Below are 15,688 nucleotides of genomic sequence, written 5' to 3'. Positions count from 1 at the left end.
ACATTTCTTTTTCATACTATCCAGGATCCCCTACTGTATTTCCTTACCTCTGTCTCCCCATGTAGGAAATGAGTACCTTTGCCATTTAGCTTAGATACCCAGTGTAGCAGAATAAAAGCAATCTGGAGTTCTAGTATCAGCTCTGTAACTAACTAGCAATGTGATCTTGTCCAAGTTGCTTAATCCTGATGGGCTTTCATGCTTCATTAATAAAACATGAGGCTGATGAACCAAATGAAGTAATGGAGGTGATATCACTTGACAAATGCAATATACCAAAAGATGTGTGGGGTCATTATGACCTCTCACCACTCAAAGAAAAATTATTTTGAAAGTTGAAAAGAATAACCCTGAGGGCTAATAGCCCAGCAGAGATCTGGCTGCCTAGATTTCAGTCTAACTGGGTTTTCCGGGGGGAAATTCTAGAATAAGTGGGATGAAAAGTCACCATTGGCTTTGAGTCCAAGACCAGTGGAAGGAGTCAGTTGACAGAAGTGTGATTTATTCCTAGAGTTTCACATGATACTTTATTTCCTAGACACCTGTGAGAAGAGCTTCTAAGGACTAGTCACTCTTCACCAGGAAAAGAAGAGAGATCCAATCAGATCTGGTGCTGGAGGATAAGAGGGAGTCAACCTTAATATGACTTGCCATAGGAGTAGTTAAACTAGCTTGCAGAGAATTTCCAGAGGGTGGCGCAAGATAGTGGGAAGAGACTATCAATCCTTCCCTGCCCAATCAGCCAGTCCACACTGTTTCCTAAGGTGTGCCGTGCTTTGCTCAGTCATGTCCCACTCTTTGCGACCCCATGGACTGTAGCCCACCAGGCTCCTCTGCCCATGGGATATCCCAGGCAAGAGTACTGGAGTGGGTTGCCATGCCCTCCTCCAAGGGAGCGTCTTGATCCAGGGATCGAACTCGAGCCTCCTATGTCTCCTGCATTGGCAGGTGGATTCTTTACCACTGAGCCACCAAGGAAACCCTAAGGTACCACAAGGCAAATCATGGTCAGTGCCTTCAAGAACTTTTCAAGTATCTTTCAGGGAACTCGCCTCAATAGTCTGTAATGACTTACATGGGGGAAGAATCTTAAAAAAAAAAAAAACGAGTGGATCCATGTATATTTATAACTGACTCACTTTGCTATCCAGCTGAAACTGACACAACATTGTAAATCAACTATACTTCAATAATTTTTTAAATGAAAAAAATATGCATGAATAAAACTTCTTGAAAAAAAGAAAAGAAATGCATGCTTTGATGGGTTGAAAGGGAGAGAAAAGATAAAACCCATAGGGTAACTAAGGTGCTTAAAGAAATGGTCTTTAGTCGGGGAGGGCATTGACATTGTGTTTCTTAATGCATATAATTAGAACACAAATAGATGTAGAATTTAGTAAACAAGTCAATCTTTTATCTCTTACGATTTTCTCTAATAAGTAGTGCTAATGGTCACTAGTAGTCTAGAATCATCTTATTATACTCTAATATCCTTAATTATGACACTAAGTTTTAATTATCATGGTTCTTAGACTTTTCCTACTCTTGTTATTACAAGATATTACAACAATATTTTTTAAAATATTTGACACTTTAAACTTAGTGGAGATACAACAGTGAACAAGACAGATGAGGCTCTACTCACTTAGATCTTATATTGTGAAGCTGGTGGTGGTGGTTCTATTAGACTTGTAGATAAGGAAGACTTCACAGTTGAATAGGTGAAATTTGACTTCTGCTTCTGCAATATGGCAGACTAAGTATGCTACAAATCTTCCTGCTACAACTAAATCCTAGATAAATTATAGAAAATTTTTTCTTTACATTTCTTTTTGACAGCTGTATTGATATATAATCTATATAATATACAACTCATCATTTAAAGTAAATTCAATAGTTTGTGTATACTATATGATTAATGTTTTTAATTCTGGTAAAATGTATATTATAAAAATTTATCATGTAACCACTTCATATGTACAGTTTAGTAGCATTAGTTATATTCACAGTGTTGTTCAATCATCACTACTACCTAGTTCAAGAATTTTTTTCATCACCCAAATAGAAATTCTATTACCTTTAAGCAATAACTCCTCAATCCCCTTTCTCCTAGCCTGTAGTAACCTCCAATCTATTTTGTGTCTCAATGATGTTGTCTTTTCTATATATATCACCTAAGTAGAATTAAATATAATATTTGTCCTTTTGTATCTAGTTTATTTCATTTAGCATAATGTTTACAAAGTCCAATCTACATGCATCAAAACTGCATTTTTTTGTGGCTGAATTGTATGAATACATCAATACAGTACAACTCTATTGTATGTATATGCCACATTTTGTTTATACATTCATCTGTTGGATATTTATTTCTACATTTTGGAAATTGTGAATAATGCTATAATGGACATTACATACAAGTTTATATTGAGTTACTACTTTTACTTTTTTGGTATATATACCTAAAAGTAGAATTGCTGGGCCTTATGGTGAACATTAACATTTTAAGAATCAATTAACTAAAATGGACTGGAATGGGTGAATTTAATTCAGATGACCATTATATCTACTACTGTGGGCAAGAATCTCGTAGAAGAACTGGAGTAGCCCTCATAGTCAACAAAAGAGTCTGAAATGCAGTACTTGGGTGCAATCTCGAAAACAGTAGGATGATCTCTGTTTGTTTCCAATCACAGTAATCGAAGTCTATACCCAACCACTAATGCTGAAGAAGCTGAAGTTGAATGGGTCTATGATGATCTACAAGACTTTCTAGAACTAACACAAAGAATGATGTCCTTTTCATCATAGGGGACTGGAAAGCAAAAGTAGGAAGTCAAGAGATACCTGGAGTAACAGGCACATTTGGCCTTGGAGTCAAAATGAAGTGGGGCAAAGGCTAACAGAGTTTTCCCAAAAGGGCACACTGATCATACAAACACCCTTTTCCCAGAGACGACTCTACACGTGCACATCACCCAATGGTAAATACCAAAATCAGACTGATTATATTATTTTCCGTTTAAGATGGAGAAGCTCTATACAGTCAACAAAAAACAAGACCAGCAGCTAGAGCTGACTGTGGCTCAGATCATGAACTCCTTATTGCAAAATTCAGACTTAAATTGAAGAAAGTAGGGAAAACCACTAGACCATTCAGGTATGGCCTAAATCAAATCTATTATGATTATACAGTGATAGTGACAAATAGATTCAAGGGATTAGATCTGACAGACAGCGTGCCTGAAGAACAATGTGCGAACATATGTAACATTGTACAGGAGGCAGTCAAGATCATCCCCAAGAAAAAAATGCAAAAAGGCAAAATGGTTGTCTGAGGAGGCTTTACAAATATCTGAGAAAAGAAGAGAAGCTAAAGGCAAAGGAAAAAAGGAAAGCTATACCTATCTGAGGGCAGAGTTTCAAAGAATAGCAAGAAGAAATAAGAAAGCCTTTCTAAGTGATCAATGCAAAGAAACAGAGGAAAACAATAGAATGGGAAAGACTAGAGATCTCTTAAAGAAAATTAGAGATAACCAAAGGAAAATTTCATGCAAAAATGGGCACAATAAAGGACAGAAACAGTATGGATCTAACAAAAGCAGAAGATATTAAGAAAAGGTGGCAATAATACACAGAAGAACTATACAGAAAAGATCTTAATGACCCAGATAACCATGATGGTGTGATCACTCACCTAGAGCCAGACATCTTGGAGTGTAAAGTCAAGTGGGCCTTAGGAAGCATCACTATGAACAAAGAAAGCTAGTGGAAGTGATGGAATTCCACCTGAGCTATTTCAAATCCTAAAAGATGATGCTGTTAAAGTGCTGCACTCAATATGCCAGCAAATTTGGAAAACTCAGCTGTGGCCACAGGACTGGAAAAGGTCAGTTTTCATTCCAATCCCAAAGCAAGACAATGCCAAAGAATGCTCAAACTGCCACACAATTGCACTCATCTCACACGCTAGCCAAGTAATGCTCAAAATTCACCAAGCCAGTCTTCAACAGTATGTAAACCATGAACTTCCAGATGTTCAAGCTGGATTTAGAAAATGCAGAGGAACCAGAGATCAAATTGCCAACATCTGTTGGATCATAGAAAAGGCAAGAGAATTCCAGAAAAACATTTATTTCTGCTTTATTGACTATGCCAAAACCTTTGACTGTGTGGATCACAACAAACTATGGAAAATTCTGAAAGAGTTGGGAAGGGAATACCAGACCACCTAACCTGCCTCCTGAGAAATCTGTATGCAGGTCAAGAAGCAACAGTTAGAACTGGATATGGAACAACGGAGCCGTTCCAAGTTGGGAAAGGAGTATGTCAAGGCTCTATATTGTCACCCTGCTTATTTAACTTATATGCAGAATACATCATGCAAAATGCCGGGCTGGATGAAGCACAAGCTAGAATCAAGATTTCCAGGAGAAATATCAATAATCTCAGATATGCAGATGAAACCATCCTTATGGCAAAAAGCAAAGAGCTTCTTGATGAAGGTGAAAGAGGAGAATGAAAAAGCTGGCTTAAAACTCAACATTCAAAAAACTAAGATCATGGCATTTGGTCCCATCACTTCATGGCAAATAGACAGGGAAACAATGGAAACAATGACAGAAGTTTATTTTCTTGGGCCCCAAACTCACCGCAGATGGTGACCACAGCCATGAAATTAAAAGACGATTGCTCCTTGGAAGAAAAGCTATGACCAACCTAGACAGCATATTAAAAAGCAGAGACATTACTTTGCTGACAAAGGTCCATATAGTCAAAGCTATGGTTTTTCCAGTAGTCATCTATGGATGTGAGAGTTGGACTATAAAGAAGGCTGAGCACTGAAGAATTGATGCTTTTGAACTGTGGTGTTGGAGGAGACTCTTGAGAGTCCCTTGGACAGCAAGGAGATCAAACCAATCAATCCTAATGGAAATCAATCCTAGTGTAAATCAATCCTGAATATTCATTGCAAAGATTGATGCTGGAGCTGAAGCTCCAATACTTTGGCTACCTGATGTGAAGAGCTGACTCATTGGAAAAGACCCTGATGCTGGGAAGGATTGAAGGCAAGAGGAAAAGGGGATAACAGGACGAGATGGTTGAATGGCATCACTGACTCGATGGAAATGAGTTTGAGCCAACTCCAGGAGATAGTGAAGGACCAGAAAGCCTGGTGTGCTGCAATCCATGGGGTCACAGAGTCAGACACGACTGAGTGACTGAACTGAACTGTGGTTCATAATTCATATTGTGATTCATAATAAGAAATGAATGTTTGGTTTTTGTCCCTGTTGTTGTTTTTTTTTTTTTCAAGGCACTCTAAAAATTCTTGGAATTTTCCAAATGGTGAGAGCTATAAGGATGTTTCTATTATGTCAATGAGGTGACTTTTAGAAAGCAACTGAGGTTGGGGGCTGGTTGCTAGGAGAATCAGTCATGTGATTAAGGGGTTGGAATTTTCAGTCCCACACCCAGACCTCTTGGGAGGGGAGAGGGACTGGGGAATGAAAGGATATCCAATTACCAATGATTTAATTAATCATGCCTATGTAATCAAGCCTCCATGAACACCCAAAAGAGAGGGTTTGGAGAGCTTCTGGGTTGGTGAACACATGGACAGCAAGGGAGATTGACACCTTCAGAGAAAGCATGGACACCCTATGCCCTTTCCCCATACCTTGCCCTAAGCATCTCTTCCATCTGGCTGTTTCTGAGTTATATTCTTTTATTATAAACTGGTGATCTAGTAAGTAAATAATTTCTTGAGCTCTCTGAGCCACTCTAGCAAATTAAACACAAGGAAGGTCTTGGGAACCTCTGATTTATAGTCAAACATTTAGAAGTACCCATGACCACCTGGACTTGTGATTGGCATAGGCAATGGAGGAGTTGGGGGCAGACTTGTGGCACTGAGCCCTTAACCTGTAGGATCTGTTACTATGTCTGGGTAGTAGGTAGTGTGAGAATTGAGTTGAATTGTAGAGCACCCAGCTGGTGTCCAAGAGTTGTTTGTTAGTGTGGGAAACCACCCCGTCCCTGCCAACACACACACACACAAACACACACACTTAAGGATTGATGACTGGTGTCAGTGAAGTGGGATTTGCTAAAAGAGCCCTGGCTCACAGAAACTTGTGATTTGGAAAGAAAAAGGATAAAAGGATAGGAGAACAATGTGGAATCAAAGGTCATCTGGTCACCCACAGTACAGAGCAGCCACCATGCTGCAATCATTTCCTAAAGGTAAAAGTTACCAGTGGAATTTAGAGATGGATCCAACTCTTGGAATTTAGTCACTGGATGCATAAGGAAGTAAACTAGTAAGACAGAGGCAAAATATTCACTCCCTTGGTTATTGTGATCTATAGTAGATAAAATAAAAGTAAACAAGAATATTGTGTCAGATTTTGATGCTAGACAAAAAGCAGATTTCAGTGACTCAGAGCTGCAACTGCACCACCACCATCACCACCAAGGTTAAAAATTGTGCAAGGACAACAAAAAGTACCTTCTAAGACCTCTGGCTACCAAGACAGGTAGTCAGCATGGAAAGAGGGAAAAACCAAGAAACTACTGATACTAGGAAGTGTAGTGTGAAGGAGTTGTCTCATTTTATGAATCAGTATCATCAGCTTCCTGAAAAATCTTTATCAAAATGGATTATGAGAGTGACTAATTTAGAAACTGTGTCTTTGTCTTTGGTTTTAGTGGAAGAGCATGCTTGCGTTGACACAGGACCTACAGGTCACTATGAAACAATCACCAATGTCTATATGTGATTCAGACAGAAAGCAGGTTCTTTCCAAGGGAACAGCCAGTCTGGTGGACTGGGTAAAGTGCACTGTAAGGTCCATTTACCCTGAAAAAAAGGGCTGTCCATCTCCCCCTGTGAATGTCAAGTAGAGTGCTCCAGATTAAGCAGCTGATGCTTGTATGCAAGCCATGGAGGACTGGCTTTGTGATGACAGGAATATCCATTAGCTGATTATGCCCATTATCCAGGGCTCTTTCACATGGATACCCCTTATAATCTTACTGTTGCAAAACTTACAAAAACAGTTCTGGAAGCCTTATGGAATTTTCTGCCTCAGTTTCCCTGCAGGGGTATTACAGTTGTTAATAAAAACATTAGGTTTGGGCTCCTCGGTGGCTCAGTGGTAAAAAATCCACCTGCCAATGCAGGAGACATGGGTTTGACCCCTGGTCTGGGAAGATCCCATATACTACAGAGCAACTGGGCTCATGTGCCACAACTACTGAGCCTGTGCTCTCGAGCCCAGGAGCACAAGTCCTGAGTCCCTGTGCTGCAACTACTGAAGTCCTCGTGCCCCGCAGCCTGTGCTCTGCAACAAGAGAGACCACCTAAATGAGAAGCTCTCACACTGCAACTAGAGAGTAGCCCCTGCTCACCCCAACTAGAGAAAAGCCCGCACAGCCACGAAGACCCAGCACAATCAATAAAGAAAGAAAAAAAAAAATTAAATCATTAGGTTAATTAACAAGGGATTAGAGAGGGGCTGAGGGGAGAGTCAAGGGACTCTTTCCAACAAGGTGAACATTTTGAAATGGTTATTGAGAAATGAGATGTATAAAGTAAATATTCATAGGAGTGAAACAAAGAGGAGACAGGAAGGTGGAAATCTTTAGATGGTCATTAAGAAATGAGGCCAACATTGATGGGGTCAAAGTGTCCTCCTGCTGGTTCCCCAGCATTAGAAGACCCCAAACAAGTCTGCTCTGTTTACTCCAATGGGAAGAAATTTAACCCCTGACCTATAGCCAGTTGGTCAGAAGTATAGGTAACAACAACCTGGGCTTGTGACTTATCTCTGAGGGGTTAGGGGCAGTCTTGTAAGACTGAACCCTTAACCAGTGGAATCTGATGCTATCTCCAGATAGTGTCATAATTGAGTTGAACTGTAGGACACCATGCTGGTATCCAGGTTTTACTTATTGGCGGTATGGACAAACAAAACACACACAAACACACACACACACCCTCAGAAGTTGAAATTGGTTTCAGGAATCCAGTTGTATGTAATTCTATGTTTAGTGTTTTGAGGAACCTGCAACACACTTTTAAAATGTTTTTCTAAGCTTTCGGGAAAACAAACCAAAAAAAAAAACAACCCAGGAGAGGGAAGCGGCAAGAGATTTAAAAACCAGAACAGCAGGCACTATGTAAAAGTTTAAGCGTCCCTGAGGGTAAAACCCCCATAATTGGAGCCAGTGCTTTAGATATTATCGGAAATGCAGGACATGCAGGTGCAAACTAAAGAATGTACTTATCATCTGGGTCTACAAGGGGAGTCATTAGCCACTTCAGTCACTGACCTTCAACCCACCCTAAATGGAGTTCATGACAGAGATCAAGATGAGGCATTCAGTGCTCCAGGAAACTGGCAGATCAAGCCTTCAGGTAGATTATTTTCATCAGCAACTTTTTATGAACCTGGCTTCTTGCATCTTTTTGTTTTTAGAAAAGCACTAAAACCATTAACTATCTGTTCCTTGTGACTAGCAGCAACTTTCTACCAAGATGTGTGCGTAGTTGCACATACCTCCTTCCCTGAAATCACCTATCTGCTAACCTCCTCCCTTACCTATTTAAAATAATTTCTCGGAGCTGTCTGAGAGGCTGTCTCCTGGGCTATAGTCCTCAGTAAGATACTGAATAAACTTGACTCATACTCTTGTGTTATGCAGGGACTGTATTTTTTTTTTCAGTTGACACAAGGTCCTTGAAAAGTGAGGGACCTGAAGCTGCAATCTCTGCATTAATCAGGACCCTTAAAAGCGAATACTCCCAAGACCTACACATAAACTGTTTGTCTCTGTCATGACCGTATGTAAGAAACAAAATAAACAAGAGCACTACTCTTACTGCGGCTGTGACTGGTGCTACTGGAAGTACTCACTTGAGAATTTGCAGCCCAAAGCTTGCTCTGGCTCAGGTCTAAAACAAATTCATACTATTCATGTCACTAGGGAAACGATAGGTGAATAAAAAGTGTCCCCACATTGTTAGTGCCCCTGGCACCCAGCAGAAATAAATTGCCATCTTTTTCAGAGGAAAGCATCCCCAATCTAGACCCCTCAGGGGTCCCAAAGATTTAACTTAATCAAGTGGGAGCTCCACATTTTAAAAGTATCAAACACACAAGGAAACAAATCAACATGAGGGAGAGTTAGCAGAAACAACAGATTTCGGTTCTCTAGGACAGAAGATACTAGAATGATCAGGTAAGGACCTAAAGGAACTTAATATGGATTGTTTAGATAAACAAAATATGTAATCAAAATGGGATAAGAAAAAGGGACTCACCTATGACCTGGAAAATCTGGGTAGAAAAATAAAATAGAATTTCTAAAAGTCAAAATTATTGTTGTTGAAATTTGAAGCTGTTTGAGTGGGTTAAAACAGCAAGTTAAATATATCTGAAGACAGAGCAAACCTCAGATTTGGAGATATTTTCCAGAATGTTGCCCTAAGAGTTAAGAAGATGGAAAATATGGTGAGACTGAGATATGGAAGATAAGAGTAGGTAGGAAGGTCAAACAGGTACATAATTTTAAAATGGCCTCAGAAGAAAGTCCTGAGGCTTAACAATAAATGGTGATCAAATAAACTGGCAAACATGTATGTAGATAAATTTAAACAATATTAATTATTTAAAATAGTGACTAATTTGTGGGGCTAAATAAAAGATCTGAAACTCTAAGCGAGGATGGCATGTGGGCTGAAAAATGAAAGTGTTAGTTGCTGAGTTGTGTCCAACTCTGTGACCCCATGGACTGTCACTCCCCAGAGGAGCCGCTAGGCTCCTTTGTTCGTGGAATTCTCCAGGCAAGAATACTGGAGTGAGTAGCCATTCCCTTCTCCAGGGGATCGTCCCAATCCAGGAATCAAACCTGGGTCTCCTGCATTGCAGGAAGATTCTTTACCTTCTGAGCCACCAGGGAAGCCCCAAATTGAGGGTTGCTCAGGCTTAAATATAGTATATGGTATTTTATTTTTTCATATGTATTTTTGTTGTTTTTGTTTTGCTCTGGCTGAGCCCCTCAGCTTGTGGGATCTTAGTTTCCTGATGAGGGACAGAACCCAGGCTTCCAGCAGTGGAGGCTCTGAGTTCTAACCACTGGGTCACCAGGGTAGATTTGCTGGTGAAGAGGCAGCTAGGTCTGTGACTATCTGGGACGAGTACTTTCTACATAGAGGGACCTGCAAGAGGGAGGCTCTGAAGCATGAAAGTTCTTGATGTGTTTGAGAAGAAGAAAGAAGGCCAGTGTGACCAGAGCTAGCTAGCACATGTGATGTAACAGACTGGATAATACAGAGCCAAGATACAAAGTGAATTTTATTCTACCTCTGGTTGACAGGCTTTGGAGGATTTTTCACAGAGAAGTGATATGCCTTATTAAATTTTTTAAGTATTACTCTGCCCACAGTAAGAAGAGTTGCGAGTGTATGTCTACTGGGTGGTGGGGGTGTGCTGCCAAGAATGGGTGTCCAGAGGCTGGTTACGAGGCTACTGCATTGTATCTGGGACTAGAAGAGTGACAATGGACAAAGGTAAAATGTGACGTCTGGTCGAAAGTGACTCCCAGGTTTCTGGTTTGGGAAGCTAGGGGAATTGTGGTACCAGTGCATGAGATGAGGAAAGCGGAAAGGGAAGTAGGGTTTGGAGAGGGAGCAATGAGAGTTCCGTCTTGGGCTTATTAAATCTGAGATGCCTCTCAGATAAACAAGTGGAACTATCAAGCAAGCAGCTGAATATAGGAGTCTAGAGATAAGGAACAGCATCTCAGATCACCACACCAACCCTGTGCCAGCCTGTGATTGGAGCCCATCCAAGGCAGGCAGGCAGGAAATGTTCCAGAATGAGAGTTAGCAGTAACTTTTAGAAAAAGCCTCACCCGTAATGTTTACTGAATCTTTCATTAACTCATTTTGGAAAGCTTGCCAACCACACTATGGGCAGGGCACACTGTTGGCAAGACCAGGAAATCAGTGTGGTTTGACTTCCTCGCCACAAGGTTCCCTGTTGTTCACCACTGGGGACACTCCTCTCCCCATAGACACTTTCTCTTCACCCTGAACTCCACCAGTCGACAACTGAATGTTTTGTCTGTGCAGAAGGCTGGCAGATGGGTCTGGGCAATTGTGCCATAGAGAGTTAGAATCTCTGTGTCTCTAGAGGACAAGATTCAGTTCTTTTTCCAGGGCTAAAAGGAAAGAGGAAAAGGCAGGTTCCTGCTTCCTTGCATTTATTTCTGCAGTTATCTGGAATACCTTTTACTCCTCTCTCATCAATCTCTATGCCAACCATCCTCCAAGAGTCAGACTTCATGTCGTCTTCTCTGGCAGCCTTCCCCAGTTCTCCTGATTAGAATTCTTCTCTTTGTCTCCCGTACTCCACTTGCTCTGAGTGCCTCTATAGTGCTAACAGTCTGCCTTGTAGTCCAATTATTTGTGAGGTTCTGACTTCCGTATTATGCTGTCAACTCGGAACACAGGGGCCTTTTATTGTATGTTTCTATATCTCTCACATAGTTCCTTTGCCACAGTAAGTAATTTATGAATGAATATTAGTGGAATTTAACTTTCAATGAAAATATTTTGCATGTTGAAAGTGAGTCTCATAGACAAGCAAGGCCTCAATTCCTGAGATAACATTTCTTTCTGAACAGTTAGATAGTGAAATGTAGAATCTACCAGCAGCAGACATGTATGAGAACTAATAATAATTGCCAGCATCTGTAATATGTGGATGGAAAATCTAATCAAGCTTATATCGAATCACAGAGTGAAATTGCCATATGCAGCTGATGGATTCAGGCTGCCCACACACAGTGATCTGTTGTCTCCATTTCCCCAGTTGTACTTCGACATTGAAGCCGCTGGATGGTCCATATAGTCTATTGTTCATGCTAATGCACAACCAAGCTAGCCTCTCTTCCCCCAACTCATGCTGGTTTGGTTTTTTTTTTTTTAAGGAAGAACAGGGAATAAATGGTTTAATGTTAATAGGAGTGGATTGATTTTATTGATTTTGTGCTGGCAGTTGATTAATTACACAGACAGGTGTCATGCTTTTGTGTTCCCTTCTCTGACTTAAATACCCAAGTGTGTTTCAAACAAAAGCTGATGTCAGCAAGACCCTTGATCTCTGAGGATTCTGTAAGTGGTATCATAATGATTATTATTTTTACCACTTTCATTGCCCCTTCACGACAGAAGTTTTATCACAAAAAAAAACTGGCTTGCAAAATTAGATATTTGCAACGTGACCTAAAGTGTATTTGTATTATGTTAACCAAACAGATTTTTTTTTTTTTTTGTGGCTGTGCTGGGTCTTCATTGCTGCTCAGGCTTTTCTTGAGCTGCAGCGAGCAGGGGCTACCCTCTAGTTTCGGAGCTCAGGCTTCTCATTGCGGTGGCTTCTGTTGTTGCGGAGCACAGGCTCTAGAGCATGCGGACTTCAGTAGCTGCAGCTCACAGGCTCTAGAGCACAGGCTTAGTAATTGTGGTGCATGGGTTTAGTTGCTCTGAGGCATGTGGGATCTTCCCAGACCAGGGATCAAACCCATGTCCCTTGCGTTGCAGGCAATTTACCACTGAGCCACCAGGGAAGCCCCTGAATGAAATTTTAAAAAGCAGATATGAATGTGAGTTTGATTTGGAAATTATTTCTTACACTCCATTCCCGTCCTTTTTTCCTTCTTCCTCTTTGTTCTTTTCCTCCTCCTGTCCTTCTCTACTGCATACTCAGTTACCAGTTATGGTAATGAAAAGGAGTTTTCTTATCCATAGATTAAAAATGTGATCCATGAAGATGTTTTCTTTCTTCAATCCACTAAAACATTCTAATATATATCGGGCATTGTATACAAACCTTTGAAATCAGGGCTTAGGGGCATGTCCTCTCAGGCAATTGATTTGTTTTGTCCTGAATTGAATCAGGATACCTGAGTGCTAGTCTCAGCTCTGCTATGATCCATCTGGGTGTCCTTCAGCCACTTTGACATTCTATGTTTTTGGGTTCCTCATATTTAACATGGTGGGCTTTCTATTTTCCCAACTCTGTAACCAAGCAGGGAAGGTTTGCTGTGTCTCAGTATCCAAGGCGTTTGGGAAAGTTGGGTATCCACATGCACCATGTGAATTTGTCTACATTCAGGAGCCAGTAAAATGTGGGGTGGGATCACGCAAGAAACCTGATGCTGAACAGCTGGATTGCAAAATGAACGTGTTTGAAGCCAGCCACACCATTGTGAGTTTGTCAGAAGCATAGGGGCTTTGCCTTTCTTAGAAGCTCCCCAGAGAAGAGGTTATCCAAAGGCTTTCCCAAAGCCTGGGTGGGGGCAGAGAGGCTTGGAGTTGGAGAAGGGTGGGTCATTTTTACAGCAACCCCAAGAGCAATCCATGAAGGCTTTGTTGTTCTACAATAGGATAGCATGGCATGCCAACACAATGGCTGCTTTTGAGCTTTTGGGCTTTCTCCTGGGGAAATGATTTTCACAAGTACCTCCAAAATGAATGGTCTGGTACCTTTGGGGGAAGGGTTGCCGTTTGAAGTATTTACTAAATTCTTTTTATGACCAGTAGTTAGTTGAGGTTTTCCATTTCTTTTTTGCTAATTTCTTTATTTGTGTTTTCCTTTAAAAATGATTCATTTCATCTGTCTTCAAAGTAATTGGCATAATGATACAAAGAATAACTTCTTAATTCACAGTCATTGCTCCTTTCTTGTTCTTAAATTTTTGTATTTCTGTTACCTGTCAAAACCTTTGAATGCTAGGTCGCATTGTCTGTCACTGCTGAGTTCTTGTTTCTACTTTTCTGCCTTTCTGTACCCTTTCAAAGCCTCCTTCTTATTTTCTGTACTTTCAATTGAGGCAAAAACAACCCTGACTAAATTCTTACTATGTGATTAAGTGCTCTACCAGGAACCTTGGGAAGATACAGAGGGAGGGATTAAATTTGGTCTTTACAGTCAGGGGACCTGTGATTTAATGGGAAGGAATAGGTGAGTACTCATGAAAATACAGGCAGGTTTTGAAACAGAGTGCTAAATGCTAGACACCACGAATGGGGGGGTACCCAAGGGAGAGGCTTCCCTCACTCATGACCACAACTAAATGAAGCCAGTCAGGGGCAACCTCAGATACAGAGTGTGGCAGAGATCTTCAAGGTCAAGAGGCAGCAGGGGCATAAATAATTCAGAGACATACAATGTTTCAAAGTTAGTCCAAGATGTCAGTGGGAGTCTGCAAAAGGGTTCGAAGCCATGTGTGTAGCCTCTATAATTGTCTCTACTACCAGGACAATATGTGTGTGTGTTCTCTCAGTCATCTCTGACTCTGTGACCCTATGGACTGTAGCTTGCCAGGCTCCTCTGTCCATGGGATTTTCCAGGCAAGAATACTTGAGTGGGTTGCCATTTCCTCCTCCAGGGGATCTTTCCGACCCAGGGATCAAACCCACGTCTCTTGCGCCTTCTGCCTTGGCAGGCAGATTCTTTACCACTGAGCCACCTTGGAAACCCACCAGGGAAATATGCAGGCTGCTTATTGAACTAACATGCCAGCTAGTGACTGGGTCACTTGGATGTGGTACTAAATAGCTCTTATGGCACCTGCAAATATTCCTAGCACTCCTGACACAATATTGAAATGCTCTAGTTCAGTGTATCTCATCCATCAGATTATGAGCTCCATGAAGTCCGTGGCCTAAGTCTTACTCATTTTTGTCTCCCCAATGCCTGAACCACGTGTAAGTGCTTTTATTACTGAGTGGCTAAAAGCACAGGTTAGGATCACGTCAATTTGTACTTACGTGACTTCACGTTCCACCTGACTCATTTACTTATTGTCTCTGGACCTCAGTCTTCTCATCTGTAACATAGTGATGACAATAACATTGACGGAGAGTAAATGGGATGACAGTTTTGGAAGTACTTAGCAGAGTGCCTGTTCAGAGTAAGCATTCAATTAGTGGTAGCTCTGTTTGTCATTACATGATTGTGGAATGAATGGGTGAGGATGAGTGGGCTAAAGAAGGATGGTGGCCTATTTGATGAGATCAGGACCCAGGGTGGGAAGAGGCTTAATAGGAGCAAACTTGGCAGTGCTCCAAGTCTCCCTCCCTTCTCTTGGCATCCTTTGGGTGATTGGGAGGCTGAGACAATGGGGATAATCTTTAAGCCTCTCTTGCTTTGTGTAAGGCTTGCAATCATCTTGGCTGGGCGAACAGGGATTGAATAGATCCTGGGTGGGGAATGATGTTATTAATATAAACATTTTTCAAATGTAACATATTGCTCTCTGCACCCAGCAAGCTGTTGTTAGTTTGTGAGCACTGTGCCTTTGGAAAACCACTGAAAGCAGCTTGAATGGGTAGCTTAAAACAATTAGAAGCTTTGAACACTTTCAAGCTAAGGATTGGGATAAGAATGTTTTGACTCTATGGTTTCTCCTGGGGTTTCCCTGGTGTGCTGGACTAATTATCAAATGTAATTAGGAAAGCTGAGAAGTGGGGAGACTGCAGGGAGTAGCATACTTTCCCAGGGACCCTCATTTGTTTGTGCAGAAAGGAGTTGGGGGGACTGTCTCTCTACTGTGGAGAAGCAGCAACGCATAGGACACAAGAGGGTGGGAAGGATCCTGGGAACATGAATTTACC

General features: G+C 41.2%; 1 protein-coding gene across 1 annotated transcript in view; it reads left to right on the top strand.

Annotated features, from left to right (window-relative positions):
- The window catches only part of DCX (doublecortin), a 103,592-nt gene that overhangs the window by 68,230 nt on the left and 19,674 nt on the right, over positions 1–15,688 (top strand). The window lies entirely within an intron of this gene.

Source organism: Budorcas taxicolor, chromosome X (genome assembly GCF_023091745.1).
Source record: "Budorcas taxicolor isolate Tak-1 chromosome X, Takin1.1, whole genome shotgun sequence".
NCBI classification, from domain to species: Eukaryota; Metazoa; Chordata; class Mammalia; order Artiodactyla; family Bovidae; genus Budorcas; species Budorcas taxicolor.
Note: the sequence above shows the minus strand (reverse complement) of the source record. Positions and strands in the feature narration are given on the sequence as shown.